General features: G+C 45.6%; 1 protein-coding gene across 1 annotated transcript in view; it reads left to right on the top strand.

The window, feature by feature from the left end:
* Positions 1-291: 291 nt before the first annotated feature.
* Positions 292-16,168, top strand: part of LRRC8D (leucine rich repeat containing 8 VRAC subunit D) — a 76,809-nt gene continuing 60,932 nt past the window's right edge. Inside the window, exon 1 of the mRNA XM_053391816.1 lies at positions 292-518. The gene's annotated coding sequence lies outside the window, so the exon portion shown is untranslated. The remainder of the gene's footprint in view (positions 519-16,168) is intronic.

Raw genomic sequence — 16,168 nt, 5'->3', positions numbered from 1 at the left:
ACATAACCTAGGCTTAAAGTGCCATTTAGCGCCTAGCTTTCATATCTCTGTTTCTATCACTGATTGGAGCGTTCAGGTGCAGGAGCGGCGACGGGACCGGGCCAGCCAGCCCGCAAGCGCGTGGCGAGCTCCCCTTGCCGGCGGCCCTGTCGCACGCCGCGCCTGCACCTGAACCTGAACCCGGGCGCGCGCCGGGGTAGTGGGGGTGGGGGAAGAGAGGAAAGGCGTCTCCCGGAATCACATGGGCTTCGCCGCCGGTGCCATTGGCTGCGGCCAATGCGCTGAAGGCGCTTGCAAGGGGGCAGAGAGACCGGCGAAGGGGCGGCCGCGCGTCTTCCTCTTTTTCTTCTTCTTCTTCTCCTCGCCAAGGCCGAAGACGCGCTCCTGGAGTTGCGTGGGGGGGTTGCAGCCCGAGCCGGGGGTCGCCGCGGCAGCTCGGCTTCCTGGGGTTCCGCTTTGCCGCCTTTGCTTCTCCCCCTCTCCTCATGGCTCCGCCGCCGGAGTGACCCACTTTTGAGGTGCGTAAAAGCGCGTCGCGTCTGGACATTCCCCGGCGCGCCTTGGCGCGCGGCGCCCGGAGGGGATCCCCGGCGAAACCGCAGCGCCGGCGGTGCCGAGGGTTTTGCGCGCCCCTTTGCAACAGCCCTTGCAAGGCAGCTCGGTGCTGGTGTCCCCGAAGGTAGTCTTTGGAGGGCCGAGGCCGGAAAAGAAAGGTTGCCCAACTTGGTTACTTGTAGCCTTATCCTCGGTACTTGCTGGCTGTGCTCGCGCAGGTAAGTAAGTAGGCGAAGGACCGCAGCCTTAAAAATAAAGTTCCAGGGGTGCCAAGTTGAATGACATATTGGGGCAACCCCATCCCACATAATCGATCGCACGCACATCATTCGAATGGCAATGCCCATCAACTGTGGGGTGCCCCGGCTCCCTCAAATGTTTTATTTTTGCGGGGAGGGGGCGAAGAGATCTCGGCGGCCCCTGGGAGTTGGCTCCTGTGTAAAGTCTTGTTGAACCCACTGAGGTGTCACTTCTGAACAGACTGTCATATTGCTGCGCTCTAAAGTGCCTAGTCAGGCGGGAGACCTCATGCTCTTGTTCAGACTTTGCCTCTGTGCCGCGCGAGGTCTCTGTCTGCAAAAAATGATGCAGCCTCTCTTGTCCTCAGCTGAACTTCCGGCTGCTGCTAGGGCTGCGTGAGACTTCTAGATTGTCACGGCTTATTTCATAGCCTTCCCCTTCTAAGAGGCCGAGCTTACGCATGGAGGATGCGAAATAATAAAGAGAAGAGCGTCTCTGGCAACGTGCAGAGTGCGCCTTCTCTTCCCCAGCATAAAGACGCAGCCAGGTTTCCAGCCTCGGCATTACATTGTCCTTTGCCGTTCTTGCAAATTAAAGGGGGAGGGGGTGGATTTCAAATTGCCTGACCATACTTTATGACTGCAATCAGCTTCATTTGCAAGATAAGAACAGTTATAACAAAATAAATGCTGTATGTTAAACAGCAGCCTTATACTCCAGATCACTGCACCAGATAAAAATTGAATTCAATTCCCCATCCCGCTTTGCTTCAGAAAGTCAAACGTCCCAATTGGGTTTGGAATCCTTCACCCCCTAGTTTAAATAGGCAGGTGTAAAGGAAGTGTTTTTGGCATGCTTATTGGAAGGGGAAATGCAGAGCTGGTGTGAGTGGCCCCACAGGAGTGAGAAATGATGCAGATGCCTCCGAATGATGCATTATGTCTAATAGGCCAAAGAGATCCAAAGCAGATGATGCTGGTTTGTGAGAAATGCTCAGAGCCTTTGCCACTTTACTAGCATATGATGCATCTTGTTACCAGATCTGATGCTTCCAGCTCATGCTGGCATTGTGCAGGGCAATTGGAATGCATCCAGCAGTTTAGCAAGTCCGCTGAAGCTGGGAAGGCTAATATACTCAGATTAAATTCCTTTGTGAAAGTCCTTTGTTCTCTCTTTCTCTCTCTCCTCCTCCTCCTCCTCCTGCCAATAGTGACTTGCCTCAGGGACATCCATAAATACAGAGAATAGAATCTGCAGCTGAGAGGAAAAAGGGGTAACTAATTTTGCAGCCGATATGAAAGAAATAATAATGATTGACTGGAAGAAAGGAAGGAGGAGGGTTCATTTCTCCCTGGTTCAGTAACTCTGTTGCAAGAGAACAGGAGGCAGGGCAGAGCAGTGGAAGAGGGAATCCAAGGTGGTTAAGGGCAGAAAGCCTTTTGCCCTTTCATTAAGAGTTGCTCTATTACTGCATGGTTCCTTCCAACTATCATTTATGCCCTGGGAAACAATAGGTTGTTCCACATTGCGAAAATAGGCACGTCAAAAGGCTTGGTTCCTGTCCAGTAGCCTGCCCACAATATAGCTGGTTTATAGTGAATAAGTAGTCTGACGCCAAGCTGAAGTCTCAGGCCAAGCTATGCAAGTTCTTTACTCTTTCCCATCTTTTTGGGAGATAAGAGAGCTCCATTATCCCTGCTTAGTGTTATACCGGCTAGAAAAGAGAAAGTTGAGGATTTCAGTATGAATTTCTGGCAGGATAAGATGTACCTCTTGAATCTAATTCCACTTTTGTCTAGGCATGTAAGGTTTAGAAATATACTTAATTGCTAGGAGTTACTAGCATGTGATTGACAATCTGCGTTCAATGTGTCTGATGAGGATTTTCCTGGAAATATTAAGGTGTTTTTTTTAAAAAAATGCCCTAAATTGATTGGGGCCTAATTTAGTGTGCTATTTGACTTGTATTCCCCCCCCCATAGTATTTGAAATACTTGGCTTTTGAGGGGTAGTTCAGGTGCTGTTTATGTAGTTTAAATTATATATATTTGAAGATTTGCTTGGAAATTATGTTGGAATACTTATTAAGTATTTTGGAATATGACAACTCAAGAGCATACACATCCTTACATTGTTTAAAATTGATTTTTTTAAAAAAAAATCAAGGCAATGAAAATTAAAGCACAATTTTTTTGCATGCACAAAACAGTTGTGTGTTTATGTTTGTGCCTGCATCTTTCTAGGAATAGTCGTGGGGCAAAATAATGACACTTTCAGGCTGCCCATTTGGCTGGCATTTGACAGAAAAAACAAAGCAGCAGATGGACTGCTTCTTGCTCCACATCACTGGTGACAATAATTAATGTTGAGGTGCGGCTGGTGGATGTCTAACTATTCCATAGTGCCATTTGTCCACCTTTGAGTGTGAGATCGTTTTTAGGATCTTTTGAAGGCTGTTTGTAAAGGCCTGCAAAAAAAAGATGAGAAGTTTGTGGGCAGCAGAAAGTCTGGGGGAAATGGCTGACGCAACACTTCTGTGGTGTTTCTACGTTTCTACAGTGCCCCCCTCCTCATTGCAACACACGTGTAACCTAGAATACATACATTGGGTGAGATCAAATGTCATCTTTGCTTGGGAAGTAGGGGAGTCAGCGTTGTTCCACAAGCTGAATTTTCTGCACAAGTTGAAGTAGTGTCGCAGTAGAAGACAGCATCCGATAGGTTAACATGGTGCAATACTTTCCCCAGCCAAAGCTGTCCATTGAATTTGGCTGTCGCAAGCGGAATCGCTGTCACTCTAGCAGCGCTGCCAAAATTGAATCTTATTTGTTGATGTGTGGAGAAATTGTGCGTATAATTTTTATGGATGGAGTGCTCATTCTGTGGGAGCTCTGTTCCCATAGTTATGAAACTTCAAACGGTTATGAAAGCAGATTTTTTGTTTGCTTCTTTGTCTTTCCTTCCCCAAATGGTCAAAAAGAGAAGGAAAGAGGACTTCTAGAGCAAGCGAAGAACAACAGCAAGCATGATTTTAAAAATACCAATAAGGGTGAAATTGTATGATGGAAATATAAGGCACAAACAGTTCTGGCTCCAGGATTTGGGGGCTCTTGGGCATGGCACCTTCAATGAAGCCACTTCACCTGGAAGAATCGGAACCTGCAAACACAATTCTCTACGACTCCATGAAGTTGAAATGATAGTCCTGTTAGGGCAGCGGACCCTGTGAAATGCCCAAACCTCCACCTTCTGGAGTTGGTTGTATGCATATTATGGTGTCTGAAACTCACTCTGAAAATTGTAGTGTAACCATTGTTGTCGTGTAACCATGGTATATTGCGGCTTTGTACAATCTGATGACTTCAGATGTTTTTGACTTCAACTCTCATCATCTCTTGCTGTTGGCCATGCCGACTGCGGAAGATAGGACTTGTCGTCCAAAACATCTGGCTGGCATTAGGTTGGGGAAGGCTGGCCTGCAGGGACATTGCTATCATTTTTAAAAACTTCATATTTAATCATCTGAATGTGACCACTTAGCCATGATCTATGTTGGTAGCAGTGAGCTGCTACTTGGTTCCCCCTCCTTTTCTTTAGCAGGGTGAATGGTTGGACTATCTGTAATTTAGCTAGATTAAAACATGACAAGGAATACCTGTTTGGATCCTTTTCTCCCAAGATCCCCTGAGTTCCCAGAATTTTCTCTTTAGCAGCAACTTCAGGTAGTTGTTACCAGAACAATTATGTGATTTGCTGTAAATTCAAGAACTGGTCCTTGAATTTGCTTCTTTTCCTCTTCCCTTATCTAGTCTTGTGCCTGTTCGATTCTGAGCATGTATATAGACCAGACTGTCCAACTTTTCATACCAAGTGGACCGCAGGAGTTCTTTGACACAGAACCCGCAGGCTCCACACATGGGGAGGGGGGAGTGAACCCCAAATCTGGTACCTCCCTAGCTCTAACACTGCCTTTCCAAAGCCTGCTAAGTAAGGTGCTGGGCTTTGGGAAGGAGCCGTGAGGCTCTGGCTGGGTCCTGGAGCCCTCCCACTTCCTTCCCAAAGCTGGGAAAGTGCTAACTAGGCTTTAGGAAGGAGGTAGGAAGACTCTGGGACACGGGTGGCGCTGTGGGTTAAACCACAAAGCCTAGGACTTGCCGATCAGAAGTTTGGCGGTTTGAATCCCCGCGACGGGGTGAGCTCCCTTGCTCGGTCCCTGCTCCTGCCAACCTAGCAGTTTGAAATCATGGCAAAGTGCAAGTAGATAAATAGGTACCGCTCCGGCGGGAGGTAAACGGTGTTTCCGTACGCTGCTCTGGTTCGCCAGAAGCGGCTTAGTCATGCTGGCCACATGACCCGGAAGCTCCCTCGGCCAGTAAAGTGAGATGAGGGCCGCAACCCCAGAGTCAGCCACGACTCAACCTAATGGTCAGGGGTCCCTTTACCCTTAGGAAGACTCTGGGACCCTGTCAGAGCCCTCACACCTCCTTCCCAAAGCCCAGCTTTGGGAAGGCAGCCTGAGGGTGGGGGGGGGAGCATCAAATGTTGCCAAGGGCCACCAAAAAAGGGCCTTGAGGGCCACACATTGAACCACCCTGATATAGACTGCTTTATTTCTTTACATTATTGTTCATGTGCAGTGCTTGGATAGTTTAGGTGTTTAATGGATAATAATAAAATTGCCTTTCACAAGGGCTTCCTTGGTAATGCTGTCACTCTAAGATGTGTGGGCCACCCAGACAGGGCATTCTCTGTGGTAGCCCCTAAATTGTGAATCTTCCTCCCAGCAGAAATGCTTCTGGCTTCTTCATTATACATGTTCCATACTATGCTGAAGACTCACTGCTTGACTCAGGCCTTGGACAGGTGGGATTTTATTTTTAATTTTTTTTGTGGGATACGTCTCTTGTATTGGTCAATCCGCACTATGCTGCTTTTCCTTGGAATTGCCTTACTTGCTTTTATAATTGCATGCACAACTGCCTTACTTCTTTTATTTCTTTTTAATTGCTTGATTGTAACGCTGCAACAGCGCCCCGGTACCTCATAGCGAAAGGAGGTAAACATCTTAAAAGCAACCAGACCTGCAAACTCGATATCCTTATTGAATTGGACAGGTTTCCGCCTTTAAAGACCTCCTGAGAATATATATTTTTTTAAATTGGCGCAGGCTTCGTAAAACAACACCAACCCTCAGTCGAAGACTTTCGTCATCTCTGGTGAAGTGGCTTGCTTTAAAAGTCACTGTTGCCCTGAAGAGTCTAGAAGTTCTCCTCCCCCACCATTCCCCCCCCCCGCTTTCTTTGTGGCTCCCCACCCCCCCTTCTCCTTGATCACATCTGCTGTTTGGTCATTTTCCCTTCTCGCTCTGTGGTGGGTTGCGAGAGGAATTTCTCGCAGTTTCAGAATCCTTAGTCATTGCTCACCCTGGCAGCTGCAAAACAACCCTCTTCCTTGTTACTACGTTACTAGCTTGTTCTTGTTGTTAATGTGCTTTACCAACCCCAGGAGAACTGTCTAGCCCTAATCCCCGAAGATTAGACGGGGTCTTGAGGATTTAGGCTGTGCCTGGACTGATGAACAGCCTGGTTTCATTTTGCACAGGTTTTTATTGCAGAGTTTACTTACGCCTTCCATTGTGTTTGTGTGTGTGTGTTTTCTTCCCTTGTTTGGGTGATTCCCTCTCCCCCCCCCCCAGGACTATGCACTAATGTTTACCAGGATCTGTCGGAGGCAGAGGAGATTTGATCATTTGCCTCTCCCTGTTCAGAAGATCATTTTGACCCGTGAAGCCCTAACTGCATATTCACTTGACTACCTGATCCGTACACAGTTTTAATAATGAATGGCATTTAGATTATTGTTGGATATTGGATATTGGGTATGCGCGTTGTATTTTATCCCATCCAGGAGCCTCACGAATCAACACTTTAAGAGACACTGACAACTTGGCAGTATAGGGAGACCATGCAGCAACCAACAGAGGCGTCCCATTTGCAAAACAAGCAAACGAACCTTATTGCTCTCCCATATTCATGATCACAAAGCACCTGTGCTATGCTGTATACAAGTTGGTTCTCACGGAATGGGCATAAATATGGCTGCGGTAGCCACAATTCTATTATTCGAGGTTTGCATCCTGACATTTTCATTCCTTGGGAACTGGAGGGTTCTGTCTCCCTCCGAGCTATTTCCAGATGTTCAGAGCACAATTTATGCAGGGCAGATGAACATCACAGTAGCGCCAAATCGATACTGACAGGCAAGCTGTGCACGGAGATGTAAAGTTTTTACCTTCAGGTGCTCAATGTGAAATTACCTTCCTGAAAAGTGTTGGAATCAAGCCTTTTTCAGAAGTTTTAAGTGTGTGCTTCAGTGTTGGACCTGATAGGGGCATACCTCATTCTCTCATGACGTTTGGGTGTGTGGGGTGTTAGGGGAGAGATAGTACCTCTGGTGGGGGACACGTCATGTTCCTTCCAGGGTAGTTTGTCCACCTTTGGTCCCCACCCTGCACTCAGATCTCACCTGTGGCTTGTGGGAACGGCTTCCACTGTCCAGCTAAACCAGGTGAGGGTAGCCAATGGGTCTGAAACGCTTGGTAAGTTAGGGACTTCCCCTGCATGTGAAAACAGGCTCTGGTAGATTGAGCAGACAAGACCAATAGTGAGTCCAGCGGTCAAGAAGGGTGTTTCTGCAATTGCTGTAGGGGGAAGTGAGGGCCAGATGGGGCTTGTCATCCTGGAAGGTAGCCCATCTAGGACAGGTTTCCTCAACCTCGGCCCTCCAGATGTTTTTGGCCTACAACTCCCATGATCCCTAGCTAGCAGGACCAGTGGTCAGGGATGATGGGAATTGTAGTCTCAAAACATCTGGAGGGCCGAGGTTGAGGAAGCCTGATCTAGGATAAGGAAAACTCTGATCCTAAACTTCTTCTGCCTTGTGGGATATCTTTGGGAGAAGAAAAGGCTAAGGAGTAAACCCTACACAAATCCAGAATGGAGTCTCTAAGATGGTTGGATGGCACCTTGTACGTCTTCTTCCAGCAACTCCCGCAGCCAACAAGTTATTTATTAAGTGTTTGGGTCAAGTACATATATAGTCTATCCAGTTAAATTTCACATAGCTGCATTGATACATGGGTTTTGCTTCTGTTATAATAGTATGTTAGATTCCTTTGAGTTGTGGAAAACATAGGCAACGTCATCTATCCAAATTATAGAATGGATATGTGAACTCAAGAGAATGTCTGTCTGGTAGGGAACCTCCATGGTCTAAATTTTTACAGCTGAGATTATATATTTGAAAACTAGTTGATCAAATCAAAATAACGAATATGGGGTGAAGAGATAGGCATTAATTCCAAAGTTCAGCAGATGTGGTCTGAACATTTATTTGCTGTATTCTGAGGCGTTCTTTTTCCAGGGCAGAAAAAATATATATGTTCAGGCTGCTCCCATCAATCTTGGAATGTTTGCCTTGTCTGTCTTCACTCTTAAAAAGTTTTGAAAATACGCTGGGTGGGTGAGCTCATAAATTTTGGGGTTTTTTATTATTATTTTAGAGTTCAGCAGGGAAATGGAGGAAGTCAAGAATTAGAATTATATGATGAATGCAGACCTATCTGAAATTGATATGGGATCTATTTGGTAGTACAGTAATAACTCCTGATATATATATATATATATATTCGTTGTTGGGTCCACTGCAGGGGGAGGAAGAAACTGCGGACTCCAGAACCCTGCTGCTGCTCCCACCTACCCACCCCGTGGCTGCTACTTACAGTGCAAAATGCCTGTTGACTGCATTCATTCAGTTAATTAATTACCAAGCCTCATTTAGCCCCAACTTCTGCACAATGTGTTCAGGTGTTTGGAGGAACTAGGGCGCATTAATCTGATACGTTTACCGTGGAATAGTGTTCTGTGGATAAACAGGGCCACTTAAGTTGTATCTTAGCCACTTCTCTTATGATGGCACCACCAAAATGCTCAAGCAGGCAAGTTACATAAATACCTAGAAACACATGAGCTTTCCTTGTGTTGTAAATAGCTGCTGTGGGGTGCAGGTTCCTCCAGTTGGGACTGTGATGGCAGCAAAAGGTTAAAGCTCCCCTTCACTTACCGTGCCGGCTGTTGGTTTTGGAAAGAAAGCCAGCCATGTAAGGCCAAACTGTTTGACACTTCTCGTTTGTCCCTTGGCTAGGTAAAGGTAAAGGGACCCCTGACCATTAGGTCCAGTCGTGACCGACTCTGGGGTTGCAGCGCTCATCTCACTTTATTGGCTGAGGGAGCCGGCATACAGCTTCCGGGTCATGTCGTTTACCTTCCCGCTGGAGTGGTACCTATTTATCTACATGCACTTTGACGTGCTTTCAAACTGCTAGGTTGGCAGGAGCAGGGACCGAGCAACGGGAGCTCACCCCATCATGGGGATTCGAACTGCCGACCTTCTGATCGGCAAGTCCTAGGCTCTGTGGTTTAACCCACAGTGCCACCCACGTCCCTTGGCTACCTTACATTTATTTCCTCCTCCCGCCAGCCCTGCAGCACAAATAACAGCCTGGGGTGTATGTGAGTGGTTATGATTAGCACCAAGGGTTAAATGCTCATTTGCCCAGCACCATTGCTTGGATCATGTTGGCAACTTCCTGCACTTGTATTTCAGTAATAAACCAAATAATATTGGATTAGCTCAGTCTGTAGAGCATGAGACTCTTAATCTCAGGGCCATGGGTTCGAGACCCATGTTGAGTGAAATATTCATGAATTGCAAGGCATTGAACTAGATGGCTCTTGTGGCCCCTTCCAATACATAGAATGATATTCTGTGAAATGTTGGGAAATGCAATCTCTGATCTCCATGCCGTGTCCCAGAAGATGCATTGATTACAGAGCTTTATTTTTGGGTTGGGAGTGTCTGCTGTAACTGAACTGTGTTGGAGAACGTCGTCAACAATGTTGAGCTTTTAACTGGGAAGAATCTTCTCATGTTTTTGGCACAGATTTGTCTCGCAAGTTAAGTTGGCAGTCCGGTGCTGCGAGTAAGGCTCATTTCCACATCACTAATTTTAACTGACGTGGCCTCTCTCTCCCTGTCATGCCAAAAGTTGCTTTCATACAAAGGAATCAAAGGTCCTTTTGAAGTGCGGCACCTCTGTGTTCTTTGCGGCGGCATTTTCCAGGTCTTGCAAACTGTCAAAGGGGACGGGCAACCAAACAGCTGGTGAAGTCTGCCAGAGAGGACCTTCATCTTGCAACTGTGCAAAAGCTCTAGGGGTCTGAAAATTTCTTTGAGGAAGTAGGTTATATCTCTTGGAAGTTCCTGAAGAAGAGTAGGCAAGTTATTTTGCCATTCATCTTTAAAGGAACAGAAAAACCAGTACAAAATAAGCACCGCTGCACCAAGTCTCGCTTTGACAGGATTCAGGGAAGATGCCTTCTGTTTTAGTATATTAATGAGAATAAGCCTTAGCTTAAGCATTGCCATCTGCAACTCCCTCTTTCTTTACCTGACTCCTGTTTCACAGAAGAGAAGAAAGTTTTGTGAGGAAAGAAGTGTAAGCCTTGCTGGCTGCAAGGAAGATATATAAATTAAAACAGATGTTGATAGTATATTTTTGAAATGAATATTTGATGCATTGACTCATTTATGCCATGCAGCCCTGTTAGTGACTTAAGAATCTAGGAAGTACATGTGAGCTATCTATTTAGGACTGAGAAGATCATATCAAAATACCCTGAGCTAGAAGGCTACCAATAGTTTAGTTTGGTATATCTGATGAATGGCTGTAAAAATTTTTAATTAATTAATTAATAATTGCATATCATTGTCACAGTTTTGATGGATATAAAACTGCAACTGGATTTATTATTATTATTATTATTATTAATAATAATAATAATAATAATAATAATTTATTTATACCCCGCCCATCTGCTGGGCTTTCCCAGCCACTCTGGGCGGCTTCCAACAAAATATTAAAATACTATAATGCATCAAACATTAAAAGCTTCCCTAAACAGGGCTGCCTTCAGATGTCTTCTAAAAGTCTGGTAGTTGTTCTCTTTGACATCTGGTGGGAGGGCGTTCCACAGGGCGGGCGCCACTACCAAGAAGGCCCTCTGCCTGGTTCCCTGAACTTTGTGTCCTTATTCCATAAAACTGGTGCAACTTCTCTTGTTGCAGAGTGGTTTTTGAATTTATAACAATGACGGCCAGAAACTTTATTACTGAAAACTGCATTTGTTGGTGTTCCAACAAAAGCTATTGAAAAGTATTTTGGGAGCCTCACAATACCTCTGAAGGCAATGGAGTGAATAGAAGGATGTCTGACTGTCCCCTAGTAGATGCTAATCCAGCAACCTCCAGCTACGTTAGTTACTCTACTGTCGTTTAAGACATTGGCCGGGTTGGGATGTTATATTAAACCATAGTTAATGTTCAACAGCAGTTTAATGTTAAAGAGCAGTGTGATGGTTCTGCTCAAAAGTCCCCTCTTTGCTCCTCTCTCAGCTTCTGTCTGTGCCAGGAGCAGCAAACAGCAGGCTTGTTGTGCTGTCCGAACCTGGGCTCATGGTTTGTTCCTCTCCAAAACAAACCATGGAGCGACCAACATTTGCTCTTGGCTTACTGCTCATAGATTGTTTGGGGGGGGGGGAAGAAACCATGAGCTGGGTTGGCACAACACACCAGGCCAAGGCTTGTGGTGGCTGTTCCCAGTAGGAGCAGGAGAGGAGTGGAGCCGGGAGTTTTGAACAGCCTGCACCAGCCTGCTGCTTGTTCATGTTAACACCATAGTTAAATGTTAACTGTAGCTTCATGCAGGGTGGAGAACCTTTTACTCCCATCAGTCCCAGCCAGCATGGCCCATGGCCAGGGATGATTGGGGTTGTAGTTCAGGAACATCTGGAGAGCCAGATGTTTTAATGTGACGTTTGACCATGGCAAAGGATTTATGTTTGTGCAGTGTGCCCTCTCTGTCCCTCCCTCCCTCCCTCCCTCTGTGCATGTCCTCTTCAAATCTGCTCCAGAAAGTTGGGGGGAACCCCCAGAACCGATTTAAGAAAAGGGAGAAAGTCCTGTGGCGCAAGCATAAATCCTCTCACTGACAGGACAGTTGCTTAGTGCCCTGTTAGATATAACCATAGCTGTCAACCTTCTATTTTTTTTGCGGGAAATCCCCTTATTCTAGTGCTGTTTCCCGCTGCTATCCCAGATTGTTATATATCCTGTAGACTGTCCCTGGGACAGGTGAGGCTGCTGATCCCTTATTTTCAAATCTGAAAGTTGACAGCTATGGATATAACCTATTTATTTGGAGAGTATACAGTGGTACCTCGGGTTACAGATGCTTCAGGTTACAGACTCTGCTAATCCAGAAATAGTACCTCGGGTTAAGAACTTTGCTTCAGGATAAGAACAGAAATTGCGCGGTGGCAGCGGGAGGCCCCATTAGCTAAAGTGGTGCTTCAGGTTAAGAACAGTTTCAGGTTAAGAACGGACCTCCAGAACGAATTAAGTTCTTAACCCGAGGTACCACTGTATTCTTGTTGGTGCCCGTCTGTCTTGAGAAACAATGGTGTGCGCTGGCAGGGGTGAAGCCAAACAGCTGCATTAACAGTAATGAAACGACCTCCCTGGGGCGCAAGCCTGGGCAGTGCGTATGGGCTGCCCAAATGACAAGCCCCGCCCCCTCAGCCTTGCTAATATGGTCCAAAAGAAAGCAGAGCAATACGTTTGGCACCAGCTTGTCTACAGGAGTTGCCAGAAGGAGGCATACAAGGCGTCATCCAACCATCTTAGGGACTCCACTCTGGATTTGTGTAGGGTTTACTCCTTAGCCTTTTTTTCTCCCAAAGATATCCCACAAGGCATTGCAGGTTTAGGATCAGCCCCATCTGCAAAACTTCCTTATGAATAAACATGCATAACATTTTGTTTTAATGTTCTCTTGTGCGACTTCTATCTAGTGAGACCACGCAAGTCCTTGAAACATGAAAAATTATGTGTGAAATGTTGAGGCATTCCAGTTGTCTCAATAACTGGGTTTGTAGATCAGCCCGTAACATTGGCCTTTATCTGCCATTTACCTACCATATCTTGTATTGATAACCATAAAACTCTGTGTCTACATTAAGGAGCTTCTGACATCCTTTGCTTTTGTTCTATTGGTTCAAGCACGTTAACCTGGATTTTGCTAATTAGAAAAAGAAGAAGAAGCTGCGTTTGAGAGAACGTGATTTGCATAAGCATCGCTTACAAGGTTGACCATGGCCATAATTTCTGAAAAACGCTCTTTTGCTCACGGTTAGCACCTGAGTCTAAACAGTTTCACAAGAGCAAATCTATTGAGGTTGTTTTCATTAGACTGTCTGTCTATTCTTGGAATGTCTGAAATGTCCTAACATCTGCTGACAGTAAATTGTGCATGCATGGTTTTCAACATTGGCCTCAGATCACAAACAATAAGTACAGTGTAAGAATCTATTATAATATTGAGCAAATAAATTGTTCTGAAAACAAGAGAGCAGAAAAGAAAACGTCCCTTAACACTCTCTGTTAACATGCGGTTTTGGGGTGGGGGTTTTTTGCTACAGATTTTACATTGGCTCCTTTTAATCAGGTTGCTTCAATGAACATTTTCGTCGTGTTACCGTATTTTTCGCTCTATAAGACGTACCAGACCACAAGATGCACCTAGTTTTGGGAGGAGGAAAACAAGAAAAAAAAAAATATTCTGAATCTCAGAAGCCAGAACAGCAAGAGGGATCACTGCGCAGCGAAAGCAGCAATCCCTCTTGCTGTTCTGGCTTCTGGGATAGCTGCGCAGCCTGCATTCACTCCATAAGACGCACACACATTTCCCCTTACTTTTTTGGAGGGAAAAAGTGAGTCTTATAGAGCAAAAAATACGGTAATTTTGAGGTTAGTGATTCCCCCACCCCACCCCCAGCTAAAAGATCACTATGTGGGAACATTGTTTTTTGTTGTATACCTAGTGGGGTGGCATTTTTTCTGGCCTGGTAAACAATGTTCTAGGCAAAATTATGCCATCTCTTCATATTGAAAAACATGCTTTCATGCCTATTTAGTATTAAAACACCCGTGTGCCGACTCCCATTTTCTGCATGCATTCCCAATTGGCTTCATAAACATTCACAGGGGATCAAGATTTCATGCTTAATCCAGCAAATATTTAAGCTACGAAAATGGAAATCTTCGTGTGTCCCACCACATTTGTGTTGCACAAACTGATAAGCAAATTATTGTTACCTACGTTATGTGAAGATCCCTTACTTTTGGTCAGTGATCTGAAGAACCATCTATCTCTACCTCTACCTCTGCCTCTATCTTGCTTGGACTACTGCAATGCGCTCTACGTGGGTCTACCTTTGAAGGTGACCCGGAAACTACAACTAATCCAGAATGCGGCAGCTAGACTGGTGACTGGGGGCGGCCGCCTGAGAGATCTGCATGGGCTCCCAGTACGTTTCCGAGCACAATTCAAAGTGTTGGTGTTGACCTTTAAAGCCCTAAACGGCCTCGGTCCTGTATACCTGAAGGAGCGTCTCCACCCCCATCGTTCTGCCCGGGCACTGAGGTCCAGTGCCGAGGGCCTTCTGGCAGTTCCCTCATTGCGAGAAGCAAAGCTACAGGGAACCAGGCAGAGGGCCTTCTTGGTAGTGGCGCCCGCCCTGTGGAACGCCCTCGCACCAGATGTCAAAGAGATAAACAACTACCTGACATTCAGAAGACATCTGAAGGCAGCCCTGTTCAGGGAAGTTTTTAATGTGTGACACCTTAGTGTATTTTTGGTCTTTGTGGAAGCCGCTCAGAGAGGCTGGGGAAACTCAGCCAGATGGGCGGGGTACAAATAAATTGTTGTTGTTGTTGTTATCTCTATCTCTATCTCTATCATTACTAGCTCATTCAGTAGAGCATGAGTCTCTTAATTCCATGGTCGTGGGTTTGAGCCCCACATTGGGCAAAAGATTCCTGTATTCCAGAGGGTTGGACTAGATGACCCTCGTGGTCCCTTCCAGCACTACAATTCTTTTATTATTCTCTGAACTTGTGCCCTGTTTGCCTGATGCTTTATTGTCATTATTGCTTTTCTTCCAAAATACTGAATGCATCATTCATCCAAAGTTAATACCTTTCCAATTAATTTCAAAGGGAAAATTTAAGAACACGTTTAATTCTTTCTTGTACTTTGGAAAGGTTAAAAGTGCTGGGTTATGCCCTGTGATTTAGCGCTTTCCCTGTATCATTTGACAAATGATCCTATGCCCATGGTTGGCGAAACCAGATTCCCTTCTTGGTTGTTGATAATTCAGGCAGAATTGAAGAAGGAAACCATGAAACGACTCAAAGGAAGGAGGCATGAAATCACTACTAATCGTTCCCTTGAATCCATGCTAAGACTTGTTTTTAAATTACAGAAGTGGCAGAGAGCAATAGTGTAGCATGCCTAGAACTAATTCTGGCTGCTTGTTTTAGCAGCAGACCATTACTTTAAATCAGCGCTGCAGCTGGTTCTCAGTTGGTTAGGGCATTGTGCTGATAATGCCAAGCTCACAGGTCCGATCCCTTTGTGGGACAGCTGCATATCCCTAAGTTGGACCTAGCTGATCCTCAGGGTTCCTTCCAACTGTACAATTCTACGATTCTGTGATAAAAGTGCTGTAGCTGCCGTCACGGTGTGTCTGCCATTGACAGCAAAAGCAGAGGTGACAGTACAGTGGTACCTCGGGTTAAGTACTTAATTTGTTCTGGAGGTCCGTTCTTAACCTGAAACTGTTCTTAACCCAAAGCACCACTTTAGCTAATGGGGCCTTCCGCTGCTGCTGCTGCGTGGTCGGAGCACGATTTCTGTTCTTATCCTGAAGCAAAGTTCTTAACCCGAAGCACTATTTCTGGGTTAGCGGAGTCTGTAACCTGAAGCGTATGTAACCTGAAGTACCACTGTACTCTGTATCAGTGACACACACAAAAAACAACTGGTTAAAATGGTGCAGGTCTGACAATGGGACTCTCCCCCATTTTTAAATTGATTTTTAAAAAAATGATATTTCTGATTCTGGATGTGTAAAAGCTGTGAAGAATGAGAAAGCAAGAAATAGCTCAGTTGCAGCCTTCGAAACTCCCGTTGTTTTAGGCGTGTTTTGCAACAGGGAACTTCATTAATGCAAGCAGTTTCTGAGCTCTGGGTGCAGTGCAGTGGTACCTCGGTTTAAGAACAGCCCTGTTTACGAACTAATTGGTTTATGAACTCCGCAAAACCGGAAGTAGTGTCCAGGGCCGTCTTAAGTATATCCAGTGCAATGGTGCAAAGATCCCTCCGGTGCAAAGATCCCCCCCGTTTCCCAGAGTT

Source organism: Podarcis raffonei, chromosome 6, assembly GCF_027172205.1.
Source record: "Podarcis raffonei isolate rPodRaf1 chromosome 6, rPodRaf1.pri, whole genome shotgun sequence".
Lineage (NCBI taxonomy): Eukaryota > Metazoa > Chordata > Lepidosauria > Squamata > Lacertidae > Podarcis > Podarcis raffonei.
This window is presented reverse-complemented; position numbering and strand designations above follow the sequence as displayed.